A 21,975-nucleotide genomic window follows, 5' to 3' on the forward strand; every position below is an offset into this window, starting at 1 on the left:
CTAAGAATTCAGCCAATTAAGCCTGCTTTTCGTGAGAATCTTTAAGGAGTCAAACATCTGGCCTCAGAGTTTAGCTTTCGTTTCTGGTTCCCAGAGAACTGCTTCGGCGGGAAAGTTAGACTCTATATAGGTGTTTTACCCGCGGAGTAACTTCGCGGAGTCAATTCGTCAGCCTCCGGAGCGAGTTGTGTCTGGACAGCGCGCTCCGTTTCAAGCCTCGTTCCTGCTCAAGCCTTGTCCTGGTTTCCAGCCTTCGCTCCTGTTTCCCAGCCTTTGTTTACCTACGGACCTTGCCTTGTTTCCCAGGACTAAACCTTGCCTTGTTTCACGGATTTTACCAAGTTATTCCACGGACCTTGTTCTTGTTCCTTGCTACCTTGTTCCACGATTCAAGCCTTGTTTCAAGTATCAAGTTATTTCCTAGCCTTGCTCAAGTTCATGGACTAAAGGACCTTGCCATCTCCCCTCACTTTGCCTGGCAAAGTGAGTGTTTCGGTTATTGGATTACAACTTTGGACCTTAATATTCCATATTGGACATTGCCTTTTTGGACTAATTCTGACCTTTCCTGAAAGGTCTAATTCTGGACTATTTTCTACACTTGTTTTTATTAACTTTATATATTCCTTCAATAAAGATATTAGATAGATTCTGGCCTCTGTGTATGGTTATTGGTGCCTTTGCTGTCTGGGTCTTGACAACTATTCAAGTTATTAAACTACAATGGAATGTGCCATTTTTCTTATAGCCAATCGGACTACCGTTGCATTTTATATGCTCTTAAACGATGCTGTGAATTGTCTAGAGTTCATACAACCAAAGACAAAATAGTGATACAACATTGTGGGATTTGAGATATTGCTGAGAATGGAAAGTGGATTACAACTTCCTAAATCCTCAGGTCAACTTGGCCACTGGATTCTGCGAGTTCTGAAGACTGCATTCCAAAAGGTGACTTCCTCAACTTTATATAGTATCCACATTATTTCAGTAACCAGACAGGTTGCATACCTGAAACTGTAGTTCTTCAAGTAGTTATCTGTGAACTCTTAAAATTGGGTTTTCTGTGCAGGAACACAAACTCCATTTGTGTGAGTCACCAACAGGGCCGGCCCCACCATAAAGGCCAGTGACGCCGCCGCCTCGGGCGCAGGTCCCGGGGGGCGCCGTCAGGCTGGGAGGGAGGCGGGGCACCGCTCTGACGGTGCCCCGCCGCCCGACCAGTGCGCCCTGGCCTTGTGGCTCCCTCTTTCGCCCTCTTCCCTCCCCGGGCGGCGAAGCCTGGTTCCTTCGCCGCCCGGGGAGGGGAGGAGGAGATCGCTCCTTCCCTCCCCGGGCGGCGAAGCCTGGTTCCTTCGCCGCCCGGGGAGGGGAGGAGGAGATCGCCCCTTCCCTCCCCGGGCGGCGAAGCCTGGTTCCTTCGCCGCCCGGGGAGGGGAGGAGGAGATCGCCCCTTCCCTCCCCGGGCGGCGAAGCCTGGTTCCTTCGCCGCCCGGGGAGGGGAGGAGGAGATCGCCCCTTCCCTCCCCGGGCGGCGAAGCCTGGTTCCTTCGCCGCCCGCGGAGGGGAGGAGGAGATCGCTCCTTCCCTCCCCGGGCGGCGAAGCCTGGTTCCTTCGCCGCCCGGGGAGGGGAGGAGGAGATCGCTCCTTCCCTCCCCGGGCGGCGAAGCCTGGTTCCTTCGCCGCCCGGGGAGGGGAGGAGGAGATCGCCCCTTCCCTCCCCGGGCGGCGAAGCCTGGTTCCTTCGCCGCCCGGGGAGGGGAGGAGGAGATCGCTCCTTCCCTCCCCGGGCGGCGAAGCCTGGTTCCTTCGCCGCCCGGGGAGGGGAGGAGGAGATCGCTCCTTCCCTCCCCGGGCGGCGAAGCCTGGTTCCTTCGCCGCCCGGGGAGGGGAGGAGGAGATCGCTCCTTCCCTCCCCGGGCGGCGAAGCCTGGTTCCTTCGCCGCCCGGGGAGGGGAGGAGGCGATCCCCCCTTCCCTCCCCGGGCGGCGAAGCCTGGTTCCTTCGCCGCCCGGGGAGGGGAGGAGGAGATCGCTCCTTCCCTCCCCGGGCGGCGAAGCCTCCCTCTTTCCAACCCTGGCCGCGCCTCCCACGCTGCGTGGGAGGCGGGGCCAGGGCGAATAGCATGGGAGGCGGGGCCAACCCTGGCCCCGCCTTCCACCCAGCGTGCCCTGGCCCCGCCTCCCACGCAGCGCGGGAGGCGGGGCCAGGGCACGCTGGTTGGGAGGCGGGGCCAGGGCGCAGGAGGCGGGGCCGGCGGGGGGCGCTTTTCAGCGCCCCCGCTTAATATTTAAATTTATCTCCGACCGGCCCTGGTCACCAAGACAATGATGAAGAACATCTACTTTACATGCAAAAGCCATCTTTGAAGGATCTTAGGAAAGTATCTGTCAGCCTAAGATGCTAGAGGACTCAGAAGAGACTAGGGTACCTGAGTTTGGTGCCCTCCAGATGAGCTTGGTCACAATACTTACATCTTCCTTTAACATGGTCATTTGCCATGCTGGCTGGAGAAAATGGGAGATAGGAAGTCTAACATATCCAGAAGATGCCAGATTAAGGAAGACTGAAGTAAAGCATTCTAGACTTGATGGATACTGGATAATGCAGTTTTGTGTGTTTATAAGAATGGATGTATCTGTGCACAAATTTTTAAGGCCAAAGGCGCTTATATTTGACAAATGAAGATGTAATAATGTCTAGGATGTAGGAAAATAATGATATTTGTGTTGAAATGAATTGCTGGAAGGATTGTACCTTTTTAATGAGGTACTTACTTTGCAATGAAAAAGAAAACAGAAGTGGGAAGCTAATTAGAGGCAATCAGGGCATATCAAATATGGATAAGGATAAGCCCACACTGAATTCTCACATTCCTTTGCAGTGATAGTACAGCTGTTACAATTGAGATACTAGCCATTATTTGCAAATACCAGTTCACTAGAATATGAAATAGGTGTGACCTTACTCCTTGGACGTTAAAACAATTGCAGTGCGTGAATTGTGGGAATTATGTTATCTGGACCTGATAGGAATTGTAATATATTGAGAGTTACAGCCAGGATTAGGGATTAATGCCCACTTTTGAAGTATGGGACTTTTCCTGACCTCCTCCAATATCCTCCCAATGGAATAAACCTATTAACAAATACAGCATATTACCTGTATTTCACTACATACCAATTTGTAGAGGGGGCAATGGGACATCATGTGTAAGTACCCCAACAGAAAAAAGCAATAGATTTTTAGGGGGACTGTCTTATTAATCCCACTTTCCATTCCCATATGCAGATGAAGTTAGAAAGCAGTTATACTTTAAACCTTTCATATTTTTCATAATTCTATGATAAAAGGAAAGCTAGTTAATTAGAAAAACATACATGACAAGTAATTGAAGTTCATGGAATTTGTTGAAAGTGTTCAAGTGGCAATACTACACAATGCTTACATTATACATGTAGTCCTGTTGGTTTTCCTATAAAATGCAACTCTGGCAAGCTAAAATGTCTTTTCCTGATAAAAGGGGGTTAATTAAATTAACCATTTGTATACCTACCATTATAAGCTTTATCATATTACTAAGAGGGGAAATGTTGGAAAGGCATGCATCTCTGGTACTTAGTACAAATTGTTTTGGTTAATTAAGCCACTAAAACATAATTGTTGGACTTCAAAGAACTAGTGTTCCCATCAACAAACTAATTTTCTGTGCCAAGCATTTGGCACTGGATAGTTTAAACAAGGACACACATCTGAATAGATTCTCTTAGTAGTCTCCCTCATTTAGACTCTTGTCCTCATACTACTTCTTTCATATGGAAAAGGATTCACACCCCCCCCCACCCCCGCTCTTAATGCAACACAATGACTCCACAATAGACTTTCAAAATATTGCCTTCACTTCTATACTGATTTCTTCCATGCCATCAAACTCTGAGTCAAATTTAATTTCATGCAATGTGCCCTGCCTGCTTCTCAAAACAAAAGCACACATAGGAAGAAATCCATTAAAAAGCAATTTGGAATATTCAGGAAGATAACTAAAACATTCAGAACAGAAGAACACAACAATCCCAATCTATTTAACCTTAACAATTTGGCATACATAATTTTATTTGTGTGAACCCATCTACCAACTAAACACAGTGGAGATAATGAAGTAATCAAGATGGAATATTTTCGTGAGAAAAAACTGAGTATGTTCTTCTCCCACCAAACAAATGGTTTATTGTTCATCATCAAATTACTTCACAAAGGTTAGAGCTTCTTATATCATAGCAGGATTATGAAGAATATGAAAAGCTTATCGATCCACAGTGTTAGTAACTTCACTATATATGAGACTGGAAAAATATAATCAATAGATCAAAGAAATGAATGAATTTTTTTTCAAGAAACCAATATAATGTGGTTGTCAAAATACAATCATCTCTTGACACAGTGTGTATGAAGTCAAAGCACATTGCTCTGACAGGTGAAGGTCAGGCCATTTCATACAGGAATTTACAAGGCTTGGTGTACAACTCCCTGAATGCCTGGAAATTGTAGCCCCAAAAAATAAAAAAAATTCAAACTTTGCTACTTTGCAATGATCAAAGACCCCACAGACTCCTCCTGAGACTATGCCTCTCAACTAGGACACTTTTCATGCAGGAGGCACGAGGAGCAGCAACCTCATTGGAAAGCAGATGATAGCACTATCTCTTTTGCACCACAAAGGTGACTTTTGTGTGACTCAGTTCCCACTCCGATGCCAGGGCATGACCCACCTAAGAGCAGTCAAAGTGTCTCTCATTAGTCATTCAACAATGATGTCGTTTATGAAGTTAGAACAGGTTGTGAATCACAAGTCATTCCCTGGGTTTTATACAGCATATCAGATTTGTCCAGGGAAGCTGTGAAGAGAAGGTACTGATGGTACCATATAGGATCTGTCTCGTTTTCTATCCAAAAAGAAGCTTCAAATATTTTTCTAAACTTACTCAGGCTTCTGCCAAAGTTGAAAAGAAGTACACCAGATCTCATCACAAAATAAAGAAGCCAAAAGCAGTCTATACTTCTCAAAGCCTCCTCTGGAATATGCGCATCCGCCTTTAATGTATTATTGAATTTCCTTCGTTTCAGAGGGAAGTCAAGAGATCACGGTTCTTGTCCCTCCATCACAGATATCAGCTAAAGCTGGAACAGAAGCATCACATTAAGTTTTGACTCAACACTCAGGCACAAGGATGTGAAGAGTTTGCACACTAGCCTACAGACTGTGGCAGGGTCATCTTTTTGACACGAATGGGTGCCAGGAATAAGAAATGTTCTTTTGCTTGGTCTATTCCAAGTAGAAAAGGGGGGGGGGGGGTTCACACCACATGCCATATCTGATTGATTGAATACAAACAATTTGCTTCCATTGAGCATAGCATAATTTAATAAACTGCAGCACAGTCACTTGGAGCTGATGCAACCAAAACCATTCAGTTCAGGGATGGGCAAAGAGTAGCTCATGAGCTGCATATTACAGGCCATTCCCACCCCCTGTGCAGGCTATTTGTGACTCCCAGGAAGCAAAAAATCACATACTTTTTAAACTCCAGAATGCCCCCCAAATGCATTGCTGAGAACATTTACACCCCATCTGAAACCCCCAGGAATCAAAACAGTATTTACATTTTAAAACTAAGAGCCCCCTCTAGTGCAATGGGTTAAATCCTTGTGCTAGCAGGACTATTGACTTGAAGGTTGGGTAGTTGACCTGAAGGTTACCAGTTCGAATCCAACCTGGGGAGAGCATGGATGAGTTCCCTCTATCAGCTCCAGCTCCATGCAGGGACATGAGAGAAGCTTCCTACAGGGTGGTAAAAACATCAAAACATCCAGGCGTTCCCTGGGTAATGTCCCTGCAGATGGCCAATTCTTTCACACCAGAAGCCATGTGCAGATTTTACGAGCTCCACAGGCCAATTTTGGCTAAGGTGAGTTTTTTTTTGTAACCCAAAACATGGTGAAAATATTTCCCTCCCCCCCCCCAAGTCATCTGGGTATAAAAACTGAGGTTTTTTGGGGGTGGGGTGGAGCAGATGTGTCCCTCCAAGGTCTTCTGGGGAAATAATACAGCCCCTTAGCCTTCCCTGCTTTGGTTCATTATACATTTGTGGGAGGTAGGGTCACAGGACCCCTGCAAAAGAGGAAAATCATGAATACAGGGCTCCTGGAGGGTTCCTCAGACCTGCAGTTGGCAGTCTCCTTGAAGGAAGAGAGTAAGAAGAATGTGTGCCTGGCAATTATGCCACCCCCCGCCCACCCCAAAGCCTGGTACTATGGTATAGGTATTCGCACAACAGCCTCACAGTTTCGGAAGAATTGGGAAGTGAGTGCTCACAGGCACTGCTCTCCTGCTAAAACCTGGACTGCTATGTGCATACTGAGTGCACTTTGGGAAGAAGCCTCTTCTGGTTGACGGCCGTGTGGGCTTCAGGCAGCAGTTAGTGAGGGTGATCGCTGCTGCTCTACCCTCCTGAAGCCTGTCATTTCTGTGAGGGCCTTTGAGAGGGCAGAATAGCAGCAATGACTCTCACCAACCACCTCCCAGTCCACACAGCATCCAGCTTTGGGAAGTGATTAATAAGGAAGATCACTGACGCTCTGTTTGGTGGTGTTCCTCCCTCCCAAGGCAAGGCAGTTGGCTTTGGGAGGAGGGGCTTTGGGGGACTGGTGGTAAACTTGCAAATCATCAAAACCACAAATGTCAAACTCATGAACATGGCAGGCTGACTGTAAGTGTTTCTGCTCTTACATCAAAATGCTTTTGCTCTGTGTCAAGCTTTAAGCAACAGAACATTTACTGAAATTCTTTCTTTGTGCATGAACTTCCATTGTTCAGAAATGGCACAGATAAAAGAAATGCAAAGTGTCAACTGCTTGAAACCATGGACAGAAAACATGCTGCTGGAATGCAATTCCTATGATTTTTTATGATGAGGTATGCTGGCTGGGCTGTTCAGAACTGAAAACTGAAAGGTTGCAACCCACTTTCTTATTTGTAATGAGTCATTATTATTATTTGTAAGAAGACAGTTACATCCCAAAAGTAACATAAAAAGAGGGAACATACTGGTATAACAACCGTATTCTGTCTCCTTCTAACATTTTGAAAGGGGCCAGGTTCACAAGAATTCAGCAAGCTTTATGGTATTCTAGACAACTAATTTTGAAAAAGAAAGCAAGTCACTTTCTCCTACACAAAGAGTAACAGCGACATATTTTGTTTTCCAAACACTATAATGACTGCATAATGAAAGTTAATTTATATAGCTCTTATTACATATTCATTACAGTGTTTGAAAAGTAAAATGTGATAACTAATTTATAGCAGAGTCAGTGTTGTGTAGTGGTTTGAGCGACTCTGGAGATCAGGGTTTGATTTCTCACTCAGCTATGGAAACCCACTGGGAAATCTTGGGTGAGTCACCCACTAAGAGCCCAAGAAAGCCTTGTGACAGGATTACCATTTGTCATAAACAACTTAAAGGCACAGAACAACCAAAATGGATCAAGCAATAACTTTCCAAAATGTAGGCATGTTGGTGGGGAGAAGAAGCATAGCAGAGGATACGGAGATGGCAAATATAGTTGCTGCCATGCCGTTGTTGTTGTTCTTCCATGCCGCCGGCAGTCACTAAGCTGGGTTGCTACACAGCATCTGATGCAATATGCAAGGACATCTATGTACCTTGGGATGCAGACAGCAGTATACACACAATATTCTGTAGTGGGAACATCTAGAAACAGGCAGCAAAGCATTTTCTTGCAGTCAGGACATGAGAGTAAAAGCATGGGGTAGGTGGGAGCCAAAGAGCCCCTCTACTGTGGGTCGCACTGGAAATTGCTCTGAACATCTACACCAAGGTCCATGGCTGGCATTCCCTATAATTCTATTTATCACTCAGCAAGTAGTGCCACCTTTTTGTGGTGCCAAACCTTCTTCTTTTGCAAATTGGTTTAATCCTGGGGTAGGCACTGAGAGGCAGTGCCAGATTTACCATTGTGCTTCAGTGTGTTTAAGCACAGAGCCCCATTGGACGAGGGGGGCATCTTTCTGCCAAAAAAAAAAAAAAGTTAGCAATAGATTTTGCTTATGTGGTGCAATTCAAAATTTGAAAGTGTTCTATTTCAGAGCAATTCCAGACATATTATAGAGTTGATTGTCTATGCAAGTTTGCCACAAAGCAGGCAGTGTAGACATACCAGGCCTCCTCCTTCAGGGCCCAAGGAAGGGGCCTCATAACTTAACTAGCACAGGGCCTCATTTGACCTGATGTTGTTCAGCTAGAATTCCCAGTAGCCCTACCCAGGAAAGGAAATGCTAACAAATGCTGGGAGTTCTAGTTCAACAATATCTGGAAGGCTGCATGATTTCCATCTTGGCTTAACCCTAACTTCTAATTCTCATGCACATACAGGCACACCTTTCTCTATCATGCTCTCTCTCCACTCCACTCCACTGTCTCCTTCTACCCCCACCTAAATTTGTATTTTTAGCTCCTTGGGAACAGAGAACTCTTTTTTATTAATGAAATTCTACACAGAACCTTGCATGTCAATGGTGCTAATGATGTACATGTGCATATATGTATACATCTGTAACCTTTTTTGAAATAACGAATATTGTCTTTTCAAAATAAGTTTGAGGAACAGGCATGCATATCCAGCTAAAAGTAAGCTAGTCATTTGTCGACTAATGATATGTTAAATATGTGAGGGTACTGATGTTTCACAAGTGGCTTTTATTGCTGCTTTTGACTGAAGAATAGGTGGCCAAGCTTCACTTTCCTACTGTCACAAGTGATTTGTTGATCAGAGACCTGTTTTAAGGTTTTGTTACCTTAAACTGTCAGAAAACCCAGATCGAATAATGAAGAAGGTTCTAAGCTTTTAGAAAGCTTCTCTACACCAAAAGAAAACGTAGCCTGTTCTGCTATTGGCCCACTTGTGTAAAATTGTCTACTTCAGATATGGTAAACAGAAAATATGAAAATATTTGAAGATGAAGACCCTGTTTTACAATCTACTAAACTAATTACTATCATGCTGTTCTGGTATGAAGATTGGATTGAATATGATTCAGTGAGAAAACATGTTTATTTCTCAAACAGTCACTACAAAGACTAATGAAAGCCAAGTAAAACGTCAGTCTGCTGTGTCCCAATTGACAGAAGAACAGATCTCTGTTGCTTGCAGTGACAGACACCCAATAAAGACCTGCATTCTCTACACTTTTGCCTTGACTAAACAGGGATCATGAATATGATTAAGTTGCAGATGCATAACTCTAGATTGCTCATATGTAATTCATGAATTCAAGCTCTAATTTTTAACCCAAACTAAAAGCGGCTCTTTGAATCAATGGAAACCTGATGATCTGTTCTAGTTTGGAATAACAACTAGAAGTGTTACAAGGAAATTATATTTGTAAGATGTTATTTCTACCAAGTCATGACTATTATTCATTCATTCACCCATGCAATTTCTATCCTCCCCTTCTCTTGACACAAAATCCATGGGATCTTACCGTATAGATTGAAAACAAAGTACAGTTTTAAAATCTAGTAACAAAACAATTTTTGAAAACATATACAATCCTATTAAAACAGTATTACAGTTAAAACACAGAAAGACAGATAAAAGTATGGCACACCCCACCACTACTGATATTAAAAAATCTTTGTCTGCTGTCAAAAAGAAAAGCTTTCTGTTGGAGAGAGTTCTACAGTTCCAAGAAGACCCTTTCCTGGGTCATCATAAATGTACTTGCAATAGGGGCTGGGAAGAAGAGTCAGGAAGGATCTACACTGCCCTATATCCCGGGATCCGATCCCAGATTATCTGCTTTGAACTGGATTATATGAGTCTACACTGCCAGATAATCTGGGATAAGAAGATAATCTGGGATCAGATCCTGAGATATAGGATAGTATAGATTCAGCCAATGCCTGCACATACAGGTAGGCTCATTCTACTGGTTTGTTTTCACACACAACTTTGCAATGAAAATATCAAGTTTATGTTGGTCATCTACCTTCTCAGTTTTCAATTCAGCAGATAAGGTCACTTTTTCAAATTCCTATCTTATGGGAAATCCTCTTCTTTCTATCGTGTTAAGTCATCATCTCAAGTTTAAGGACACATTTGTGTCCTTGTATGTATATGTGACTTCAAGTCGCCTGTCAATGTATGGCATCACCATGGATTTCATAGGGTTTTCTTAGGCAAGGAATACTCAAGAAATGCTTCTGCCAGTTCTTCTTTCTGAAATATTGCCTGCCGCACCCAGTGTTCATTGTGATCTCCCATCCAAATACAAGCCAGGGAACCCTTATTTTTCTCCCTCTTTTGTATTGACATTAAATAAACATCTAAAGTGCAACCAAAGGAGTCAAAATTTTTACGGATGTATAGTAAAGATTTTCCCTTAAATTACTTTCATTTTATTGCGATGCCAAGAACTATTATTGCTTAATCAGGTAACTAGCATTCTGAGAGCCATTTAGAAATTGGAATGGAATGCAGATTTTTAAAAGAAATGAATAATTTCCCCAATTTATCATGAGAAATTCAAGAAACTTTCAATTACATGCAAAATTAAGTGCCATTCTTCTCTCCTATGATGTTCTTACTCTACTGGGATCAGACCTGTAGAAGCTGTAACAAACTTAACTTTCCAAGGGATAAAGAGCAGGATGAATTTAAGAAAAAGAAATATATTTTATTAAGACAAACAGATACACATTGGGGGAAAGGGTTTTCTTCCCTTGTGGTGGCTAAGTTGTTTTAAAAAAGATTGGCATTTTTATTCTTTGACAATAGAAACCTGCCCCAAGCATTACAGGGTCACACTGCTCATAAATTCTAAATCTGTGGGAAGGAAAGAGGGAGCACTGGCTGTAATGGCGTTTTGGATCAGCAAAAGAGGTAGAATTCTTCTTTGTTGTGTACCAAGAACTTCCTGATGGTAGGAGCTGCTTGACAGTGTAATACACTGGTCAGAATATGATCATGTTTTGTTCTTAGGGTCTTTTTAAACAGAGACTAAATGGTCTTTTATTGGGAGGGTTGCGTATTCCTACACGGCAGGAGGTTGGACTGAATAGCCATTGTAGTCTCTTTCGATGATTCTATGATCTGTTGCATTATTTATCACCAACAAAATTTATGCTACAGTAATAATGTGTGTCAGTATCTAGCACTGAAAGGGACCATGGGGTGGGGCTGGGTAATGGGGCTAAAACTAGTTCCAGATCAAGATATCTTGATATCAGTTAAACAGCAGGAAGGATTAGGAATATTGAGCTTGCCTATAACTGGTCATGATTGGTGGCTTCGGTGTGAGTGTAGAGTGACTACAGGACTAGGTGCTATGTTTTAACAATTTTAATATTAATTGTATTTATATTTCTATCTGTTTTTATTTAGTAATGTGATGTATTTGTATATTTGTATTTGCAATGTGGCATTGAAATTGCCAAAACTGTAAGCCGCTCTGAGTCCCCTTTGGGGTGAGATAGAGTGGGGTAGAAATATAGTAAATAATAAATAATAAATAAATAAATCTGTTCTAGTCCACACTTTAAAGATGCTAGTCAGGATGCTGAATTCTATTCCCCAAAGTGGTTAATTAACTCAGCTCCTTCAAAGTCTGGACTAAACCATACTCACACAGATACCCCCAGCTGCTACAACCTTCAACAAAAACATAAAAATGATGATAAATACCCCATACTGTTTGTTGACATAAACTTTTATAGGCCAGAGGCCATATAAGCACATCTTGTTTTAGATACTGATATAGAGAAAACGTATGTATAAAAAGTGGCGAGGGGAACAAAATTGCTTGAGATCATGGCAGAACATTTTATTAAAGTGTCATATAGAATATGCCAATAGCATGATCCTCCAAAGGTACCTATCTCCTTTCATTAGACAAGATGTCTATCTTAAAAGTACAGCTTCCTTTGTATTTGGAGAGACAATGAATGAACCATTATAGAGTTGCTGCTTGTGATTGAAAGTGCTGCATTCGCAGTTCAGAAGCCTGAATTTCACATCCTGCATATGTTCTCTGTAAAGCTATTTGCTTTTCCTTCAACCTCGAATGAAGGCATTCCCACCTGTGCCCAAATTGTGACAGGTGTCTGCCTTAAACTTTACATCATCCTGTCACATCAATGAACTATCATCTTTCTAATTTGCTGAATTCCTTTACATTAATACTTAATGAATTATATGACTGCCCATTTATATTTGCTAAAATGCAGAGTCGAACACTGATATGTCATTATTATGGCATGTGAAAAATGACAATTTTAAACTGACCTCAGAATATAATAACCTTAATGTATTTTAGCAATAAAAGGAACATGCATTTATGGCTTTCTGTTCAGCTCTTATTCATTCATCCATTCATCTCTTTTTCTTTTTGTCTTTTTGCTTTTGTATTACTTTGCACAGTTCTTACATACCTATAACTACCACAATTTATTTTAATGAACCACACACATATTCATGAAATCAAAAAAGATTTTACTAAGGAAAGAACAACTGGGTCAGCTAAACCCACAGGGCCCTGTGCAAATTTTTAAAAATTGTAAAGTCACAGACAATTACTGTATAGCACATCACATTTATAATTGTGACATACAGCAAGCTGGATTTAGCTGAGCCTTGCATTCAAATGCTTATGTGCTCTGCTTGCTATTCTTTAGCTTAACACTTTCTTCTCTCTTGTGAGGAGCCCTATTTCTCTGAAGGAGAGCTTTAACTTTTTAATGCTACAAACAGTTGGGACACAGAATGTGAGAAATAGCAAAATGGCCAACAGGTTGGAAAAGTTCCTTGAAAATCCTATGTTTTTTAAACATACTCATCTATCTCAAAGTAAAAGCATCATTTCGATAAATGGCAACTATTTCCCGAGACCTTTAATTCTAAACTCAAGGATGAAGAGAGAATGAAGTGTAGCCTTTTACTTTCTGTCTTTTGTTGAGTGTTTTATGTATTAAATACTACACTCTACAGCAGGGGTCCCCAAACTTTTTGAACTGGGGGCCAGTTCACAATCCTTCGGACTGTTGGAGGGCCGGACTATAGTTGGCCACCAAGCAATAATAATAATAATAATAATAATAATAATAATAATAATAATAATAATAATAATAATGAAAAATAGTTTGAAGGAGTTTGAAGGAAAATTCTCACAGAACAAAATGGAACTGATGGAAATAACAACTGAAATGATCAGCAAACGAGTGCAAAAAGTCAAGAACTGGACATCGCCTGGTAGTGATCAACTCCATGGATTTTGGCTCAAACATCTGATTAGTTTACATGGAAAAATGGCCCAACAATTCAATGAGATGCTGCAGAAAGGAAGTATCAGTGAATGGCTAACAACTGGAAGAACATACCTGATACAAAAGGATCCAGCAAAAGGAGCAGCACCAGGAAACTACAGGCCAATAACGTGTCTGCCCACTATGTTTAAACTACTGACTGGCATCATAGCTGACAGAATTCAAGACTATCTTGAAGAAAAAAACATCTTGCCAGATGAACAGAAAGGCAACAAACGGAAAAGCAGGGGCACAAAAGACCAGTTATTGATTGACAAAATGATTCTGGAGAACTGTAAGAGCCGAAAAGCTAATCTTCACATGACGTGGATTGACTACAAAAAGGCCTTTGACTCACTCCCACACAGCTGGATCATCAAGTGCCTGGACGCCATCGGGATTAGTAAAAACGTTGGCACCTTCATTGAAAACATGATGGAGCACTGGAAAACTGAACTGTTTGTTGGAAATGAAAGTTATGGACTTGTCAACATCAGGAGAGGAATTTTCCAGGGAGACTCATTGTCCCCTCTGCTTTTCATTATTGCCATGATCCCTCTGTCAACAATCTTACAAAAAACAAATCTCGGCTACCAAACATCTAAGAATTCTCACAAAATTTCACATTTGATGTACATGGATGACCTGAAGCTATATGGGAAAACGGAAACTGAAATCCAATCTCTGACCAACACTGTCCGAATTTTTAGCACTGATATCAACATGGAGTTTGGTTTGGACAAATGTTCGACAGTGGCATTGAAGAAGGGAAAAATAATTGAAAGTGAGGGCATCAATATGCCCAATGGCCAAACAATAAGGTGTCACCAGCCAGAGGCCTATAAATATCTGGGCATATTACAGCTGGACAACATCAAGCATGAACATGTGAAAACTGTGGTCAGTAAAGAATACACACAAAGGGTCAGAAAAATTCTCAAAAGCAAGCTCAATGGAGGCAACACCATCAAGGCCATAAACACCTGGGCCATACCTGTCATAAGATATACTGCTGGCATTATAAACTGGACACAGATGGAACTGGACAATTTGGACAGAAAAACAAGAAAACTCATGACCATTCATCATTCACTGCACCCTCGCAGTGATGTTGACCGGCTGTATCTGCCTAGAAGATCAGGGGGCAGAGGACTCTTGCAAGTAAAACAAGCAGTCAAAAAAGAAGAACATGCCCTGGCAGAATATGTAAAACAAAGTGAAGAACCTGCTTTGATTGAAGTCAAAAATCAGAAACTCCTCAAAGCACAGCAGACAAAAAACCAGTACAAGAAAACCGCACTACAAACTAGAGCTGACAGCTGGCACAACAAAACACTGCATGGAAAGTTCCTTGACAAAATTGAAGGAAAAGCTGATAAAGAGAAGACCTGGCTCTGGCTCACGAATGGGACCCTGAAGAAGGAGACAGAAGGCCTGATCCTTGCAGCCCAGGAGCAAGCCATCAGAACAAATGCAATCAAGGCCAAGATCGAAAAATCAGCTGATGACCCAAAGTGCAGACTGTGCAAGGAAACAGATGAAACCATTGATCATATCCTCAGCTGCTGTAAGAAAATTGCACAGACAGACTACAAACAGAGGCACAACTATGTGGCCCAAATGATTCATTGGAACCTATGCCTCAAGTATCACCTCCCTGCAGTTAAGAACTGGTGGGATCACAAACCTGCAAAAGTACTGGAAAATGAACACGCAAAGATACTGTGGGACTTCCGAATCCAGACTGACAAAGTTCTGGAACACAACACACCAGACATCACAGTTGTGGAAAAGAACAAGGTTTGGATCATTGATGTTGCCATCCCAGGTGACAGTCGCATTGAAGAAAAACAACAGGAAAAACTCAGCCGCTATCAGGACCTCAAGATTGAACTTCAAAGACTCTGGCAGAAACCAGTGCAGGTGGTCCCAGTGGTGATGGGCACACTGGGTGCCGTGCCAAAAGATCTCAGCCGGCATTTGGAAACAATAGACATTGACAAAATTACGATCTGCCAACTGCAAAAGGCCACCTTACTGGGATCTGCACGCATCATCCGAAAATACATCACACAGTCCTAGACACTTGGGAAGTGTTCGACTTGTGATTTTGTGAAACGAAATCCAGCATATCTATCTTGTTTGCTGTGTCATACAACGTCATTGTGTCAATAATAATAATAATAATAATAATAATAATAATAATAATAAAAAATAGGGTTGGAAGAGACCCTTTGGGCCATTGAATCCAATCCCCTTCTGTCTTTGGGCACCAAAAGCACAAGCAAACCACCCCTGACAAATGGCCTCCCAGCCTCAATGTTAATAATAATAATAATAATAATAATAATAATAATAATAATAATAATAATAATAATAGTTGGAAGAGAAGAGAACCCTTGGGTCATTTAGCCCAATCCCCTTCTGCCTTTGGGCCGAGGGGGCCGGATAAATGGCTTTGATGGGCCGCATGTGGCCCCCGGGCCTTAGTTTGGGGATCCCTGTTCTACAGGAATAAGTAACTTGGGGTTATCTAGATGCTGTTGGATAATGTTGTCTATCTTTCCTAGTGATTGGCCACGGCAGCAAAAGATGGATTTACAATGACCATTCGCCCTGGGAACAATCCAGTGGGGAATACCAGAACAACTTCAGAATGTTTTATATCACCAAGCCCCAGCCCCGGTTGCTCAGGAAGCAGTAGGCAGTCCTGAACATCTAGCGGCACAGAACTTGGTTTGGAACCACCAGACTGACAACTTATTGCCCCCAGCCTTTCTCCTCATCTCAGCAGTCAGTGAATGTGATGTGGCTCATATCGGTCACTTGTTATCTATGACCTCATCAAATGTGGAAAAAATAAGCATCCTAGGACACTTCTGCCCCATTTCACTCAGGGAGCCCCACACTGCCCATCAGATGACAGGCAGACTTCCAGCAGAGCTCTGTGGGTGAACTGGAGTGGTAGTGAGGTAGGACTTTGCATCGCCAACACGATAGCCTCCCTGTGTTCAATTAGGAACAATGGGGCTATCACAGGATTAAGCCACATGGCAACGCTTCCTGTGTGATGGGGAAACATCAGCTTCCGGTCGGGGTGCCGGAATTGACCTACTGCTGCCCCAGTTCACCACAGAGGCTGGTGAATCGCAATGCTGGACCTCATCCATGTGATGAGATCCTTAGAGCGACATCATCCAGGGCTCCACAGAAAGAGAAGAGGAGGGAGAAGATAAATCACCTCTTCCTCTCCCCCTTTTTTTCTCAAATAGTTCAGTCGCTCCAGTTAGTATCACTTCAGGCAATGAGCAACCAACACAAGCCATGTCACACCCATTTGCCACTAAAATGAGAACAAGAGAGAGCTTATGAGTGCCATCCCATGCCCCTGTCCATTCAAGCCCAGGGAATAAATGATGGTCATGGAAACAGTCCAACTGTTTACAAGAGCCCAAAGCTGTAGTTTGTTCTGGATCCATGGGAAGAATTTTGAGCAAGCTGTGACTTTGGTATATATAATTTGATGTGTATATTGAAATGGTGATGGATTTTGTTATTATTCCACTGGTATTTACAATAAAAACATATATATATATATTTAAAAAACAGACACTTCACAACCAGGGTATAAAACCAGTTAGAAAATTCACTATCAGAATGTTCACTAGGGATTTGATTATTAGCCAAGTGTATTTGTGAAGGAAGCAATGAATAATTTTAACAATTTGCTTCTTGCATATCCCTATCCATAATTCAGAACATAGTCTGTACAAAATTCATGCATGGTGGTTGTGTATGGAAAGCAGCCTTTTCACTGCAAGAAACAACATTCTATTGTGGCAGAACAATCACATGTGAATTTTACCTAGATTTAAGAAGATTCTCACCAGACAAAGATTCTTCTTGCCAGGATTTCTCAACATTAAAAAACCATGTTTTTAACAATTTGTATGACTCTTTTGAATATTATTTTGAATATTATTTCTCTTCCAAAAAGCTCACAGCTAAGAAACAGTTCTCTCAGATTGTTTGCCTTTCTAGTACAGGCTTTGTGGAGTACATGGCATCTGAGCCCAGAGGCTCCATTTAACTACCATGAGTGAAAGCCATTGAGGCTTTCTACTTGTCACAAACCACACTAAACAGATGGAGCAAAATTGCAGGCAAAATATGATGTAATCAGCTAGCAACTGCTGACATCACTTTCCGCTGGTATCTAATCCTATGTCAGAAATTACTCATTTCTTTGTCCCCTTCAAGGTATTTCATCAAGCAAATTACAGATTGACTCTGGGGATATTATGACTCAGCCTCCTTGTTGTAGACAGAATTTGCTGATTCAGAATAGGGAAGGGTTTTTTTATTTGTATTTTTCTTTCCACCCCAATATCTGTCAAGAGCACATTTACTCATCCACTGACATATCTTCACTATAATGGCTTTCCCAGCTTAAACATTCTCTCCCATCTCCAGTTAGTATTATAATTAATAAAGCATTGACCTTCTATGTGAGTAGTTTTAAAAGTACGTAAAATCAATCACAGTGTCAAAATAACCTAAAGAACATTCTTATAAAATTTAAAGACTCTGTCAAGAGCAGATTTGCACTACTAAGCTTAATAATAGGGAACCAGAAGAACTCTGGAGCAAAACCAGGAATATAACCGTGGAAGAATGCAACTATACATTTCTCTATGCCTAAAAGGAAAGAAAGAGCTTATCAGATGACTAATAAAACTCTTCACAAAGTCAAGGACAGATGAGAAAACTGCATTAAATGGTTCGACAATTTGTACATAGGGGCAAAGTGGAGCATTATATGCAAAGAAACAGAAGAAGACATCAAAAAAGTAGAAGAAGAGACCTGTTCTGTAACATCTCAGAAATAAAAAAAAACTAAACCTAGAATAGGGATACTGAATGATCAATAGAAAAATACATTATATGATGAGGACACAATTCACAGACAATAGAAGAAATACACCAAAGATTGACCCATCTTTTCAATGAAAAAGCTTTGCCAAAGAGCCTACAATTTTAAAAGCTGTCAAAGCTTTCATAAAAATGTTAACAGATGTATCTGCAAGAACCATGGAAAACAAAACAATGACCCGCACATGAGAAGCACTCAATATACTTTCCCATTCCCAAGAAATGGGACACCATAGAGGGGTAGCATGACTTCCCTGGACACTATATTCCTATTTATGCAGGCCAAAATCCCACTGGCTTTTTTAGCTGCTGCATGACATTGTCGGCTCATGTTTAACTGTTGTCCACGAGGACTCCAAATCAAAAGTTATGTTCCAGTTACTTCCTATTTCATCCAAAGATTTAGATGTGAGCCACTGGCTTCTGGATGGATTCAGCCGTAGGACCCACCACTGTTGCCACTCTTTCTTTATGGAAACCGGGCAGGACTGGGGTGTATGTAGCAAAATGGCTAAAAGTAATGATAAAAGCCCGGATAATATCTCTTCCCAAAACACCAGCCAATCCATCCTGTTGGCTTCCTTCTTCCCATTCTTTTTTTTTCATATGTTGTCATTCAGACACTTCGCTTTCTCTCCTTCCCACAAATTTTGCATGCTAAGCCGCCCTCTCCTTCCCTTCAAATCATGCTCTTATATATGCCCATGCAGTGGCTTGGGTAGCCATAGTGTTGGCAGCAAACCATAGGATGAGAGAACAGGCAAGTGAAGAAGTTTTAGCTGAGCAGCGGTTCTATGACTCTGTTGAAAGTATCCCCAAAGCCACATTTGTGGTTTATGGACCACATTTGGAGAAACGTTTAGCACAGGCTGCTCTTTTTCTACTTCCTAATCGGTTTGAAGTGGTCTCAGTGTTTTCAATTAATCACACGGAAATGTTTTCACAACAGAATACTGATTAGCGTTGTAGTATTGAAGTATAACTGGAAAATGTAAACTTGGTACAATTTAGCTGCTTTTCACACTAATGAGCAGGACATTTCCCTCAGTTTTCTTTCATTAGTAGTACAAAGGCTTGTGAAACATATTAATCATTTTCAAAGCACTGGTGTACACATTGTGTTGCCTTCCTGGTACTACTGAGTTAATTATAATTGCAAAACTCCAACTGATTTCATGAAGCAAAATAGTAGCCTGTGATGGCAAAACCAGCAATAATACAATTATATGTTAAGCTATTGTTCTAGAAAGTAATTCACACTGAATAGAAATACAGACACTAAAGTGACCAAGTCCTTTTCAAAGCTCAATAGACCACCAGCCCTTTCAGTCATAGCCACCATGACCTTGCACTACCTTGCTCAGTAACTGGAAACAATTGTTGTGACACTTAATCTATCCCATAGAATCCACAGTCCCATTAGAGCTCTCAGTACATCAGACTAGAAAGTATTAGTCTTTTCCCCCCAAAACCAAAAGTGATATGTTTTCAGATCTGTTAAATAACACTAGAAACAATATCACAAAGCTCAAAAATGTTTCTAGTGTATTTTGTAACATCAATTATTACCATCATTCCTCCCTCTGTAATGGTTATATTTCATAACAAGAATCATTATTGTATTATTCTGCCCACAATGCCCAAAACACATATTATTGTTATTGAAGTACAGTAGTCTCTCGCTTATCCAACGTAAATGGGCCGGCAGAACGTTGGATAAGTGAATATGTTGGATAATAAGGAGAGATTAAGGAAAAGCCTATTAAACATCAAATTAGGTTATGATTTTACAAATTAAGCACCAAAACATCATGTTATACAACAAAGTTGACAGAAAAAGTAGTTCGATGCGCAGTAATGTTGTAATTAATGTATTTATTAATCTAGCACCAAAATATCACGATGTATTGAAATCACTGACTACAAAAATGCGTTGGACAATCCAGAACGTTGGATAAGCGAGTGTTGGATAAGTGAGACTCTACTGTATATCAAAAAGCTGAAAAAAAGATAAACCTGTAATATGTCTTACTAGTCTTGACTTGAGTATTACCAAAACATTATAAAGGTACTTTAGGGGATTACTGCAGACGCAGACTGCAGCCAGGAAATCAGAAGATGCTTACTTCCTCGGAGGAGAGCAATGACCAACCTCGATAAAATAATGAAAAGTAGACACATCACACTAGCAATGAAGGTCTACATAGTTAAAGCAATGGCATTCCCCTTAGTAACCTATGGGTGCAAGAGCTGGACCATAAGGAAGGCTGAGCGAAGGAAGATAGAAGCTTTTAAACTATGGTGTTGGAGGAAAATTCTGAGAGTGCCTTGGACCGCAAGAAGATCAAACCAGTCCATACTCCAGGAAATAATACCCAACTGTTCACTGGAGAGAAGGATATTAGAGGCAAAGATGAAGTACTTTGGCCACATAATGAGAAGACAGGAAAGCTTCGAGAAGGATAATGATGCTGGGGAAAATGGAAGGATAAAGGTAAAGGGGCCGATCAAGGACACAATGGATGGATGGTATATTTGAAGTGACTGGCTTGACCTAGAAGGAACTGGGGATGGCAACGGCTGACTGGGAGCTCTGGTGTGGGCTGGTCCATGAGGTCACAAAAAGTTGGAAGCAACTGAAGGAATAAACAACAACAAAACAAAAGGGGATTTCAAAGTAGTAGTTCACTGCCCAGGTTGGTTGGGAGCTTCTGGGAATTACAGTCCAAAACCCCAGTTCTCTACACAGTTCCTTTAAATTACAAGAATGCAATTCATACATGCAATAATGGGGTTTTTTTTGGGGGGTGGGGAGGGCATGTTAGCGGATTGTGCAGCAAAACTGGCAGCAGCAGGACCAGCATTTTTGTTGACCCTTCCCTCCTTGCATTTTCAAATAACTATAAAAGGAAAGGGCAATGAAACATGCACACAAGAAGAATAAAGTGTAGCTTCTCTCTTACATACTCACTCATGCTCTCCTTTTTTCCAAACACAATCACTCATTCTCTTCCTTCCCACCTAGGGTATAAGGCTGGGGAGGGCTGAAGATTTTCCCACTCCCAATACTGGAGATACCATTCCACAGTTCCTCTGCCCAGCCAACAGAAGGTTTCCACTGTGCCCCCCTAAATTCATCCTACACATCCCAATAATGTCACTCAACATCCATTTGGTGAGCTGGCTAGGTAGAAATGTAGCCGGGGGGAAAAAACTACAGAGGCTATTCTCTCTGGATACTGTCTTTTGCTTGCAATCCAAATCAAACTACACTATACAAAATAAAAATATTAAAAATAAGTTTAATAAAAATAGAGTTGAAAAATCTCTGAGCACCCCTTACTTTCCACCCAGAAAGATTTCCAATAAATTTCAAAGTTAGTAGGTAAAAGAAAGCATCATCCTTCAGCCCTAAAGAGTCTTGTGTTCTGAAAAGCCCAATACCGTCTGAGTACCTTTGTAAAATAAACAAGTCATCCCTATCCACCCCTACATTTTCTTCTTCCTTTCCAGGAAATGTTTCACCCTTTTCTTGTTTCATTAGAACAAGCCAGCAAGTAAAGAAAGACATGATGTGTTTTCTCACAAGGCCTTCCTATCTCACTGGATCTGATAAAGAGACTTCCTCCAATTCCTAATGAATTCTAATTAATAAAATAAAGC

General features: G+C 41.6%; 1 protein-coding gene across 10 annotated transcripts in view; it reads right to left on the minus strand.

The window, feature by feature from the left end:
• Positions 1-21,975, minus strand: part of grip1 (glutamate receptor interacting protein 1) — a 444,940-nt gene that overhangs the window by 258,311 nt on the left and 164,654 nt on the right. The gene's annotated exons all lie outside the window — the stretch shown is intronic.

This window comes from Anolis carolinensis, chromosome 5 (assembly GCF_035594765.1).
Source record: "Anolis carolinensis isolate JA03-04 chromosome 5, rAnoCar3.1.pri, whole genome shotgun sequence".
Classification (NCBI taxonomy): domain Eukaryota; kingdom Metazoa; phylum Chordata; class Lepidosauria; order Squamata; family Dactyloidae; genus Anolis; species Anolis carolinensis.